The sequence below is a fragment of the Marmota marmota genome, unplaced genomic scaffold, assembly GCF_001458135.2.
Source record: "Marmota marmota marmota unplaced genomic scaffold, marMar, whole genome shotgun sequence".
NCBI lineage: Eukaryota > Metazoa > Chordata > Mammalia > Rodentia > Sciuridae > Marmota > Marmota marmota.
The window spans coordinates 5,540,711-5,553,723 of record NW_026000026.1 but is presented as its reverse complement, the minus strand read 5'-3'; the positions used below and the strand labels follow the sequence as shown (position 1 = coordinate 5,553,723).

The following is a 13,013-nucleotide window of genomic DNA, read 5'->3' as shown; positions in this document are numbered from 1 at the left end:
GTGCTCGCTTCGGCAGCACATATACTAAAATTGGAACGATACAGAGAAGATTAGCATGGCCCCTGCGCAAGGATGACACGCAAATTCGTGAAGCGTTCCATATTTAAAAAAAAAAAATAGAATTCTGGAGGTACCGTTCACCAGGAGAGACAAAGAGCCCAGATGAAGCAATGGCAGCCCACGGTCACTGCCAAACAACACTTGGTGACGGGCTGAATCAAGAGGCCACATCATCTCTGGAGTGTGGGTCATTTTTGTTGGACTGTGACTCATTCTATGGGGGCAAAGTCTCCTTGGGCATACTGTGTCCGCTTTCTAATGAAAAAAAAAAATCAGTGACAACAATGGAAAGAGTAGCAGGACATTTGTTATCCTCATGAACTTGGAAATCCATGTGGGTTAAGCCTTGGAGAGATGTCATGTTCAAGAGACACAGTACACAGCTAACGGAAATTAAGGAGAATTGCATGGCTCCCTCACATATTTCAAGAACACTAAAAGAAATTCACAGCAATGCTAATTAAAAGTCCCCATTCCCTGTGGTGATCATTTCACTACAAATGTGTATATAGACATAATATTGGCTGGATATGGTGGCCACACCTCTAATCCCAGCTACTCAGGAGGCTGAGGCAGGAGGATCGCGAGTTCAAAGCTAGCCTCAGCAAAAGCGAGGTGCTAAGCAACTCAGTGAGACCCTGTCTCAAAATAAAATACAAAATAAGGCTGGGGATGTGGCTTGGCTCAGTGGTTGAGTGCCCCTGAGTTCAATCCCTGGTACCAATAGATAAATTAATAAAATAATTAATTTTTTAAAAATTTAAAAATAAGTAATAAAAAGGGCTGGGGACGTAGCTCAGTGGTGAGTGCCCTTGGGTTCAATCCCCAGAACTGAAAATTAAAACAAAACCAAAAACATGATGTTGTGCAGGTGCAGCAGAACTCACCTGTAATCCCAGCTATTATGGGAGGCTGAGGCAGGAGGATGCAAGTCTCATCAACTTCTCAAGACCAGATCAAAATAAAATATTTTTAAAAGGGACTGAGACTGCAAATGTGGCTCAGTGCATTTGCCTAGCATGCAGAAGGCCCTGGGTTCCATCCCCAGCACCAGTAAATTAATTAATGTTAAAACAATAAAAGCTGAGTGTGGATGCCCACGCCTGCAATCCTAGGACTGGAGTCTGAGGCAGGAGGATTGCAAGTTCAAGGCCAGCCTCAGCAACATATTGGGGCCCTAAGCAACTTAGCAAGAACCTGTCTGAAAACAATGGGGATGTAGCTCAGTGGTAAAGCCCCCAGGGTTCAATTCCTGATAAAATAATAACAACAACAAAAACAAAAAGGCCTAGGGATGTAGCTCAATAAGAGAACCCCTGGTTTCAATCCCCAGTACTGGGGAGGGGGAAAAATGATGTACAGTTTAAATATACCTGGATCCCCAGCGCACAGGACCTCAGGTGCGCAAAGATGCCATCAAAATATTTCACTCCTTCGTGCTCTGGCCTTGGTGTTTTATCAACATGGTAGCAAAGTAGCGACCTGTAGCCCCCAAACTGGAGCGTCTCTGACAGTTTCTACGAGGGGATTCCTCTGATTGGCCCAGTTTGGGTCATGTGCCTGGCTCTGACCTATCACAGTGGCGATGGGTGAATGGAGTCTTCTGATTGGCTGGCTCTGGAGCACACCCTCGTTCCCAGACTTGATGGATTCCAACCAGAGAAGCCCGAGGGCTGGCCGAGGAAGCTCAGCGGCACAGCCGCAGCCTGGTCCTTCCTCTCCTCTCTGCACGTCACAAAGTCAGGGGAGCCACTGGACACAGGGAGGGGGCCGAGCAGCCAAAGCCACCCGCGCACTGCTTTGAGTGGAAAGAGTGTTGTAAGCACTTACATTGATTATTTAACCACGTAAATTAACTTGGGGGATTCTAGATTTATTTTCAGGGGATTCTAAATAATTCATATTCGAACTATAATGTATTCATATTCTAGGGCAGATAATTGGAAAATCATATGCCTGGAATACGGTTAATGCAAATACACATCTTTACACTCTGCCCAGAGGTGGCTCCACAGCAGACCGATCATGATGAAGCCCAAGGAACAGTAATTTTAATTCTGTATTAAATTTTGTTTGATTGAAATGTATTACATGTCACTTTGTGATTTAAAGTTTTTATATATGTAATGCATATGTATATGATTTTACATAAAATCATGAAGGTGATCATACCACATATATATTGAGGAGGAGGTTTCTTCCTCTAGAGAAAATTTTTTCTTCTCTTCCTTTTGCTGTGGGTTTCTCCCTAGTATATTCTCTCTCTCTCTCTCTCTCTCTCCCTCCTCTCTCTCTCCTCTCTCTCTCCCCCGACCTCTCTTTTGGTACTGGGGATTGAACCCAGGGGCGCTCAACCCCTGAAGCCACATCCCCAGCCCTGTTTGTATTTTATTTAGAGACAGGATCTCACTGAGTTCCTTAGGGCCTTGCTAAGTTGCTGAGGCTGGCTTTGAACTCGCCATCCTCCTGCCTCACCCTCCCAAGCTGCTGGGATTGCAGGTGTGTGCCAACACACCCGGCTCTAATTTTCTCTTTTCCCTCTCTCTTCCTCACCCTCTGGCTTATATATTCCAATTTTTATTTTATTCATGCTTATATAATTTTATATAAATACCTATACACACGTGTACTTGGATGTATATACATGTAGATATGTAAGTATATGATACACATATACACTGACTATATGGGGGGTTCTATAAATAGAATCATGTCATCCCCATGTTTCTGGACACAGCTTCTGTCAGTTAACAGTATCACACTGAAATCCTTCTAAGTCACCCAGCAAAGAGCAGTTTAATGGCTTTGCAATATTCTGTAGGATCTCAGGGCTGGGGGTGTAGTGCAGTGGTAAAGGCTGTGCTTAGCATGTGGGAGGCACTGGGTTTGGTCCCCATTTACACACACACACACACACACCCCTTGCTCAAATGCTGGGACAATTTACTAATGTGCAAGGATTTTCCACACAAGGTCACAAGTAATAACTGTCAGGTCTCCTTCTGCCTTCTTTCCTCTTTCTCCTGTTTCGTCCCTCTCTCTACCATCTTTCCCTTCTCTTTCTTTTAAAACTGAGGTGCAAATGGGCACGGTGGCGCAGCCTAGAACCCCAGCTACTCAGGAAGGAGAGGCAGGAAGATGGCAAGTCTGTGGTCAACCTTGGCAATTCAGTGAGACCCTGTCTCAAAATAAAAATAAAATAAAGGACTGGGAGTGGGTAACTTAGAGAACACTCCTGGGTTTGATCTCCAGTCCTGCAAGAAAAAAAATCAAATAAATAAATGGGAAATTCACATCACATGAAATTAAGCATATGCAGTAATTGAGCTCTGTGTAGCTACTCCCTCTATCCAGGTGAAACACATTTCCACCCCCAAAAGGAAACCCCATCCTAATTTCTGTTATTTGTGGAGCAAAGACTAGACCATCAAGCACTGAGGGGCAACCAGACGGACTTGGCAGAACACAGATGTGGATAATGGATTAATTTCAGTTCATGAACACTGCATTTTAATAACCCTTCATAACTCACGTAGTGAACTGCTGCTACGTTGCCCATGATGTAGTAGACAGGAACATTTATGGCACTGTCCATCAGTCAGATGCGAGACTGAAAGGACAAGAGATTTCCAAATTCTCTGGTCTTTCTTTTTATTATTATTATTTTAATATTTTTATTTTGTTTATTTATTTTTATGTGGTGCTGAGGATCGAACCCAGTGCCTCACATGTGTGAGGCAGGCACTCTGCCACTGAGTCCCAGCCCCAGCCCCAAATTCTCTGGTCTTTCACACACAGTTTACTGGCTGAGCCAACTACCGTTCCCACCTCCTGACTTCCTCCTCCTGTTTTAGGAACTGTAAAGCTTCACGCTTGTCTTCCCAGGTTCCTTTGCTGTTGTGGTTGCCAACTATTCTCTTGGATTTCCAGGAAATGTTTGCTTTCCTGATTAAAAAAAAAAGGACAGTTACAGCTGGCTCCAGCCCTTTCCCTGCCTCTTCATGCCTTGAATATTGATGTGATATCTGGAGCTGCAGCAGCCATCTTGCTGCACCAAGAGGGAAGGGCCACGATGATCAGAGTAGCCTCCTCGGATATTGTTCCTCTGTGACAGCAGCTGCCTACCTCCAGATTTCTTGTTTGGGAAGAAAATGTCTTTTTTTTTTTTGGGGGGGGGATGCTGGGGATCAAACCCCGGGGCCTCATGCACATTAGGCAAGCACTCTACCACTGAGTTACACCCCCAGCCTGTAAGCCACTCTGAATCATGTTTCAGCTGTTTACAGTCCAAAACATGCCTGACTGACTCATTTCTCATGCTACTTCGGTGCAACAGCAAACATGCCATAATTATCTTTCTGATTCCTTTAACTTGGTCATTCAAAAGCCCATCCCCCCAAGTGAAATCTTAATGGGCTACTTGGGAGCGGGTGCCCCAGGATTTCTGCTTTAATGAATTGGAAATGCAAGCCTGAGAAGTAGAGATTCAAAACAAATCAGATCCCTCTTTACAGAGGCTGCTATTCCGAGGGATCACCAAGTGCCATGGGGGGGGCAGTGAAACCCTCTTACCCAGGGGCTTTCTGCTCCTCTTATCTAGAGCAATAAAGGGACCCTGGGATCCATGGGGACTTGGACACCCTGCCAGCAGCCGCAGGAGCTGCCAGCTCCCCCCAGTGTTGCGGTGTGCAAATGTCTCCCACTATTGGTTCACCATATTTTTTTTTTAAATGCTTTTGGCAGCTTTGGGTAACATAAATTCTGCCACTTTGTTGTCAGAAGTGTAGACGGAAATAATCTCTTAGGAGGAAATTAAGCAAGATTTCGCAAAACTACGAATTAAGAGACCCCTCTGCGCCATCTGATGGTGTGGGCCCATGTCCTGGGGCATTGGGGTGTACTTCTGGTTATTGGGGTGTACGGTGGCGGGGCAACACCCTGCCCTTCATTTCCTCCCGGTCCCCACCCTCCCTCCTGACTCCCATGAGTCCCCGCAGCCTTCAATCAGCCCTTCCCAGCTGGGCTTAGCCCACATAGCCTCTGTGGCCTGCAGGCAAGAGCCATAACTGACAAAGCTTGTCCACGCAGAGACCCTCAGAGGGCAGCAGAGACCCGGATGAGGGCAGCTCCAGGGAGGGTAACGGCGGCGCAGCAGCACTTGCCTGTAACCCCAGCCACTGGGGAGGCCGAGACAGAGCAAGAACACAAGTTCAAGGCCAGTCTGGGCACCTGAGCCAGATCCTGTCATCCTGTCTCAGATTAAAAATAAAAAGGGCTGGAGATGGAGCTCAGGGGCAGAGTGTTAGCTGGGGAATGGTCAGAGGTGCCAGAGACACTGGCCTCTGTCACATATGCTCTTCTGTTCTGCTCCAACTTTTCTTGAGGGGGTACTAGGGATTGAGCCCTGGGGAGCTTTACCACTGAGCTGTATCCCCAGTCCTTTTATTTATTTATGTTTTGAGTCAGGGTCTCACTAGTTGCTCAGATTGACCTTCAACTTGAGATCCTCTTGCCTCGGCCTCCTGAGTAGCCGGATTACAAGTGTGCAGTACCATGCCTGGTGAATTTGAGTAATTTTAAAATTAAGTGGGCCTGGGGTTGTAGCTCAGTGGTGGAGTGCTAGCCCAGCATGTGTGAGGCACTGGGTTAGATCCTTAGCACCACATAAAAATAAATAACATAAAGGTATTGTGTCCACCTACAGCTCAAAAAATATTTTTAAAATATATAAATAAGCAAAATCCAGTACACTGGACCTGGTGTGGTGGCACAGTCCTGTAATCTCAGCAATTTGGGAGGCTAAAACAGGAGGATTGAGAGTTCAAAGCCAGCCTCAGGGGCTGGAGTTATAGCTCAGCGGTAGAGCGCTTGCCTAGAGTGTGCAAGGCCCTGGGTTTGATCCTCAGCACCACATAAAATAAATAAATAAATAAAGATATTGACAACTACAACTAAAAAATTTAAAAAACAAATAGCCTCAGCAATTTAGCAAGGCCCTAAGCAATTTTGTGAGACCCTGTCTCACAATAAAAAATAAAAAATTAGGGCTGGGGATATAGCTCAGTTGGAAGAGTGCTTGCCTTGCATGCACAAGGCCCTGGGTTCAATCCCCAGCACCACAAAATAAATAAATAAATACATAAATGAACAAACAAATACATAAATAATAAATAATAAGAAGGGCTGGAGCTAGGCATGGTGGTGCATGCCCGTAATCCCAGCAGCTCAGGAGGCCAAGGCAGAAGGAACATGAGTTCAAAGCCAGCCTCAGAAACTTGGCCAGGCACTAAGCAACACACCAAGACCCTGTCTCTAGATAAAATATAAGAAAAGGGGACTGGGGTTGTGGCTCAGAGGTAGAGCACTTGCCTAGCATGTGTGAGGCACTGGGTTCAATTCTCAGCACCACATACAAATAAATGAATAGAATAAATGTCTACCAATATCTTAAAATATATATATGTGTGTGTGTGTGTGTGTGTGTGTGTGTATGGCTGGGGCTGGGGGTCAGTGGTTAAGTGCCGCTGGGTTCAGTCATCAGTACCAAAAAGAAAAGAAAGAAAGCCCATTTTCTTACTATATAATTTTTTAAACTTTCTATTTTAATTGGTAAATAAATATTCTGTGTTTCCTATACCCTTATTTTGGGACTGTCTCAGAGTCCTCTTAGTCACTGTGGCTGTGTACAGGTCCCTGGCAGGCTGTTTCCCAAGCCTCATTTGTTCCCATACATGGACATTCATTTAAGAAACGCTCCTTCCGCTCCTGCCGTGACTTACTGTATGTCTGGCACCAAAAAGGGTCGGGCAAGGGCAGTCCATTAATGGGACTTCTTTTGCCTGAGGGTGACCCTCACCCAGCTCCACTTGGCGTAAGAAGGAACTTATTGAGCTGGGTGTGGCTCAGTGGTAGAGTTCCTTCTTAGTACACAGGAGGCCAATTCCCAGTTGAGAAAAAACAAAAACACCTTTTAAAAAAAAAAGGAAAAGCCCCCCCCCCTCCTTCTTTTTCCTGCAGGGGCTGGAGCAGCCTTGGTGGCCAAGGTGGAAGCCACAGGTTGAGGATCCTGTGCCACAGGATGGAAGGAGTCTGGGGCCTATCACGACCGGGAGCCCAAGCCAAATGGCCCTTGATTCCTTTCCTAAGAGAAATTAAAATCTATCTTGCTTAATCTACTCTTCTCTTTTGGCCTCCACCTTCCCCTTATTGACCCCAAGGGTGCTTTACCTCGGAGCCATGTCCCCAGCCCTTCTTTATTTTTTATTGTGAGTCAGGGCTGGCTAAGTTGCCCAGGCTGGCTTGGAACTTGCCATCCTCCTGCCTCAGCCTCCCTAGTCGCTGGGATTCCAGGCATGAGCCACCAAGCCCAGCTCAATTCATAAATTTTAAATAACTTTTATCACAGTATATTGTATAATTGTTCTATTCTGTTGGTTATCGTTGTTAATCTTTTACTGTCCCTGACCTACAAATCAAACTTTGTTATAGGTGTATGTTGTCAAAGTACAAAATTGTAACTTAAAGATTATTTGGCTTGGGCTGGGGATGTGGCTCAAGCGGTAGCGCGCTCGCCTGGCATGCGTGCGGCCCGGGTTCGATCCTCAGCACCACATACAAACAAAGATGTTGTGTCCACCGAAAACTAAAATAAATATATAAATAAATAAATAAATAAAAAGATTATTTGGCTTTATTTTGCAATTCTAGAAGCGGGCAGTTTAGAATACATGTCCCATCCTGCTAGGCCAAGCAAAGGAGGCTGGTTTTACAGACAGAAGAGGGTTGAAAAACACAAAACGCAGATTGTTCAGCTCAAAGTTATTTTCCCTGTAAAATAGAGACAATGGAAAATGAAAAGAAAAAAAAAAAAGAGACAATTACTTTTCCCATGAAACAGGGACAGAGACGGAACAATAAAAAAGCAACGTGATTGGTAAGGATCGGGTTTCTTAGGTTCCCCTTTTTATGTGTTGGTTAAGGCAGAGGGACATTATACCAAGGGACACTGGTCTGTGACCTCTCCTGCTGGGGAGGATTCCGGCTCAGCTGTATTCCAGCCCTCTCCCGAGGTTCTTTCCTTCTTTTTTAATATTTATTTTTTAGTTGTAGGTGGACACATATCTGTATTTTATTTTCATGTGGTGCCTCATGGAGACTAGGCGAGCGCTTCACTCTGAGCGCTCCATCCTTCTTTTTATTTTGAATTCTGGAGCCGGAATCCAGGGTCTCACCCATGCTAGGGGCAAGCATTCTACCACCGAGCCCCGTCCCTCCTCTGATTTCTCTGTTTTTTGTTTTTTTTTTAAGAGAGAGAGAGAGAGGAGAATGAGAATTTTAATATTTATTTTTCAGTTCTCAGCGGACACAACAACTTGGTTTGTATGTGGTGCTGAGGATCGAACCCAGGCCGCACACATGCCAGGTGAGCGCATCCCCAGCCCCCAAATCTTGCTTATCTTTGAGGACAGGAGGCTTGGAGGCCAGAGTTCCTCCTCAGGTGGGTGACTGAAACCCAGAAGATGGCAGGTCCCTGTCAGGGGAACCAGTCTGACTTCCTAGTGCCATCTGCCTGCTAAATGTCATCCTCCAGTGCCACAGCCGTGGAGATTGCCATGAAAAACAACCAGAAGGAACCATAAAAGGAGCAAAAACAGGTGGCCTGGGGTTTCTGGAAAATGTCCACCTATTCCCAAAAGAGACATGAAGAGTCCTCCCCTGTGTTGGGCTGGGCGCCCCTGGTTTCTTTCACCCCGTATCTGTAACCTCCCGGCCCCAGCGGGCGGCGAGGCTGGTCTGTGAGCCTCCCTCCCCGATTCTCCTATTTTGGGCCAAGAATAAACCTTTCCTGGCTGCTCCGCCAGCCGCTCTGGGCTCCACAGTTCCTGGGGAAAAGGACTCAGGGCGGCTGGACACGGGGCCACAGCCTGTTATGCCTATGACTCAGGAGGCTGAGGCAGGAGGATCCCAAGTTCAAGGCCAACCTGGGCAACTTAGTGAGGCTCTGTCTCAAAATACAAAGGGCTGGGATGCAGCCCAGTAGTAAAGTGCCCTGGGTTCAGTCCCTAGTACTGCAAAGAAGAAAAAAAGACCCAGTTTTGTTTAACAAATTGATAACATGCCTATGATCCCAGGGGCTCAAGAGGCTCAGGCAGGAGAATCAGGAGTTCACAGCCAGCCTCAGCAACTCAGTGAGGTCCTAAGCAACGCATTGAGACCCTGTCTCTAAATGAAATACAAAAGAAAGCGGGGAAGGAGGGGTCTGGGGATGTGGCTCAGTGGTTAACTCCCCTGAGTTCAATCCCTGGTACCCCCTCCAAAAAAAAAACAAACTGGAAGCCCATACACTGGGGGTCTTGGAACCTATCCCACATGGTTAAGAGGGGACTGTTGCACTATTTATATACTATTGAATGCATTACTAATACCATTGTTATTCTCTCCTCAGTTATCATTAGGTTGTTGACCTAAAGCATCACAGTACTTCTAGCACCCCATGGCGTCCTAAAAAGGAGAGCTGCAGTCCTTGGGGTTCTTTAGTCACAACTGATAGAAATCACCTCTGGCTAATTAAAGCCAAAAAAAAAAAAAAGAAAGAAAAGAAATTTATTGGTAGGACGTGGGGTTGTTTATTGCCTCAGAGGAAATGCTAGGAAGGGACTTCTGGGAGGCCAGAATCCCAGGCCAATCCTCGAATCCGGGTGGCAGCACTGTGGTTTGTGGGGCAAGTGAGCAGGGAGGCCGGGTTGGCACAAAGCATCCAGCTGTGACATTTAAACTGAGAACAGAGAAGAGAAGGAACCCGCCAGGTGAAGATGCTGGAAGAAGCAGCCGTTCCCTTGGGAGGGAGTTTTAGTTTGAGAAACAAAAGGGAGTCAGGTTGGGATAGGAAGGAGGCAGAGAAGGCTGGGGAAGGTCAAGGAGGAAACTGGAGGCGGTGGCAAAGACGTTGGTTTCACTCTGGCTGTTGCAGAAAAGAAGGGCAGTTTTCAGTAGAGGAACCAGGGGCCTGCGCATACTTCTCCGGAGGTTCCTGACTTCAGACTGGAAACTGCTCACAGTGGGGCCAGAGTGGGGGCAGGGAGAAGAGGTGGCATGAATGGCCAGGAGGGGGCTGGGAGCTGCTGGTGTGGAGTGGGAGGGAAAGAGATAAGGACCACCCCCAACTCTGAGGTTTGTCAAAATCACATGGAAAGGCAACAGTGGGGCAAGAGGTTCTCAAGAATTCTGTTTTGGACAACCTTGATGGCTGAAGATACCGCCTGCAAATTTACACGTTCATGGGGGACAGGAAATCCAAGTAGGGAAATCATCAACCTGGAGATGTCTTTGTTGTTGTTGTTGTTGCTTGTTTTTGGACAGGAACTTAGAGGAGGGTGTGGCTCCTCAGTAGAGCACTTACCCAGCATGATCAAGTTCCTGGGTTCCATCCCCAGCCCCTGGACTGGGAATGTACACTGAACCATCTAGAAAGAGGGCCCCTAGGACCCAAACCCTAGGACCATCCAAGCTCAACATGAGCAAGAGTCATGCTATTCCCTTATTTTTGCAGTACTGGGGACCGAACCCAGGGGCGCTTTACCGCTGAGTCACCTCCGCAGCGCTTTTTATTTTTTGAGACAGGGTCGCACTCAATTGCTGGGGCAGCTCTAGAACCTGGCGATCCTCTTACCCGGGGCTCCCCAGTCGCTGGGATGGCTGCGGGCATCACCGTGCCCAGCTCTGTTTGTTTATTTCTCTGTCCCCCGCAGTTAGAATAATAATGCTGGCACCTGGCAGGCCCTGTAATATCTGCCAAATGAAAAAATATATGAACAAATGGAGCAGCTCACGGGCAGCCACGTCCAGGGGCGCACGCACTTGCAACAACCCTGAGTTGCATTCCTCTGCAGGCTTGGCGAGGTCAAAGGTGAGAGCCATTGTTCCCAGCTGTGCTTGGGCCGTCCCAGCCCCCGAGGTCCCTAGGGACCGGCCCACCGCCCGTCCTTTGCATTCCTCAGCTCTGAAGTCCCCGCCTTCTTTCAACACCCTGCGTTCTTTCTGCGGATGGAACCGACGGGATAGTATTTTCCGAGTTAGTCACGGGGCCCAAGACCGCAGAGCAGCCACCAGGGGGCGCCGTGTCTCCACGGAGCTTCGCGAAGGCCGGGGAGGGAGAGGCTGTCCGGGTGGGAGGGAGGCCGGGAGGTTCGCGACGCGGTAGCCTGGGGCGTGCCCTCCACCTCGGAATGTGCAGCAGTTTCCAGGATAATTTCTCAAATTTCGAAGAAACTGGTTGCGCCGGTGTTCTCCCGCTTTTGGAAAGATAAGCGTTCAGACCCAGACTTGGCTCCTCTGTGGCTGCCCGACCTGAGCAGCTCAGTCCCTTGTTAGAGCCTTGGATTTCTCATCCCTAAAACGACGCTAATGCAACCCCGCCGCCGGCTGGTTGTCGGGATGCAATGAGATGAAGACTGGCACGAACCAAGGATTGATCCGGAATGGGACCTGGTGACCAGATCCGAGGCTGTCCATCAACTCGGAGCAGCTGTTCCCAAGTGCACCCCCTGGCCCAGCAGTAGCACCTGCCAAGTCCCGCAGAACTTGCTAGAAGTGCAAACTAGCAGCCCACCTCAGACTTTTGACTAAGAAGCTCTGGCGGTGGGTCCTCCATCGGTATTTAATAACTCCTTGATCCTTGTTGGCACACCCTGCGGGGGCTCAAAACACAGCACCCCAAACACAGCATTTTACCCCGAGGAAATGGAGAAAACCTCAGCAGCCGGAAGGTCGCACTCTGACCCTGTCCTGCCTTCCTCCTTTGAAGCAGGCCGTAAAAAGGGTTCCTGTGACCTCAATCATAAGACCCTCATTCCAGAGGCCTCCTGCCTTACCCAGAGGCAAAAAGGGACCTGAAGGAACAGGCCTGGCTGTCCCAGGTGGCCTGAAATCAGACCCTGGGCAGCTCCGTCCCACTCCCGCTGCAAGGTCTCTGAGCAGTTCTCCCTTGGCTTGGTCTTTCTTCCTCCCTCCCTTCCTTCCCTTCAGATTGATTGAGCTCTGGGGGAGCCGCATCCCCAGCCCTTTTTATTTTATTATTATTTTGTGGTTTGCTCAGATGTTCCTTTCAAATGAATTGACCCTTACATTTCTAAAGTTCTGAAATGGCCCACAGACCACAGAAAGGCTCCTGCTAGAGACTGACAGCCTTGGCAAACTTCGGGGCTCGATTCAGGGCCATCTATTATTTTTTTATTTTGAGATGGCCTTGAATTTGAGATCCTCCTGCCTCAGTCTCCCACCTCAGCCTGCCAGGAAGCTGGGATTACAGGAGTGCACCAGGGCACCTGGCAAGTTTCCCCAATTCTTTCTTTCTTTCTTTCTCTCTCTCTCTTCTCTCTCTTTCTTTCTTATTGTGGTACCAGGGATTGAACTCAGGGGCACTCAACCACTGAACTGAGCCGCACCCCCAGCCCTATTTTGTGTTTTATTTACAGACGGGGGGATCACACTGAGCTGCCTAGTGCCTGGCTTTGCCTCAGCCTCCAGAGGCGATGGGGTCACAGGCGGGCGACATCGCGCCTGGCTTCCAATGTTAGCTTTGACTGCACCAAAATCATCACCAGAATAACCTGCTGATCAATCAGAAGGCCTGTGGCAGGTCACTGGGGGCTCAGGAGTGGGAAGGGACGGAGGACGCTGGCCGGTTTATGACCAGAGGTGGGCGGTTTTCAGACTGGTCTAGCAGGGCAGGGACCTGGGTAGAGTTGGCAGACAGAATAGTTTTGTGACATAATACTTTTGGACTGTTGGTCTGGTAGACACAGCAAAGCAAGCGTTTTGAAGAAAGTCTTTAAAACAAAACAAAAAAACTTTTTTTTTTTTAAATTTGGTTTGGGGATTAAACCCAGGGGTACTTTACCACTAAGTATATCCCCAGACCTTTTAATTTTTTATTTTGAAACAAGGTTAGTTGC

At 47.7% G+C, this 13,013-nt stretch overlaps 1 non-coding gene and 1 pseudogene across 1 annotated transcript; one reads left to right on the top strand and one right to left on the bottom strand.

Annotated features, from left to right (window-relative positions):
- On the top strand, positions 1-107 carry LOC125619262. Its single transcript, XR_007350750.1, has one exon. It is a non-coding gene; the product is annotated as a U6 spliceosomal RNA (small nuclear RNA).
- A 12,045-nt stretch (positions 108-12,152) lies between these two features.
- LOC125619234 lies at positions 12,153-12,277 on the bottom strand (annotated as a pseudogene).
- Positions 12,278-13,013: the final 736 nt, after the last annotated feature.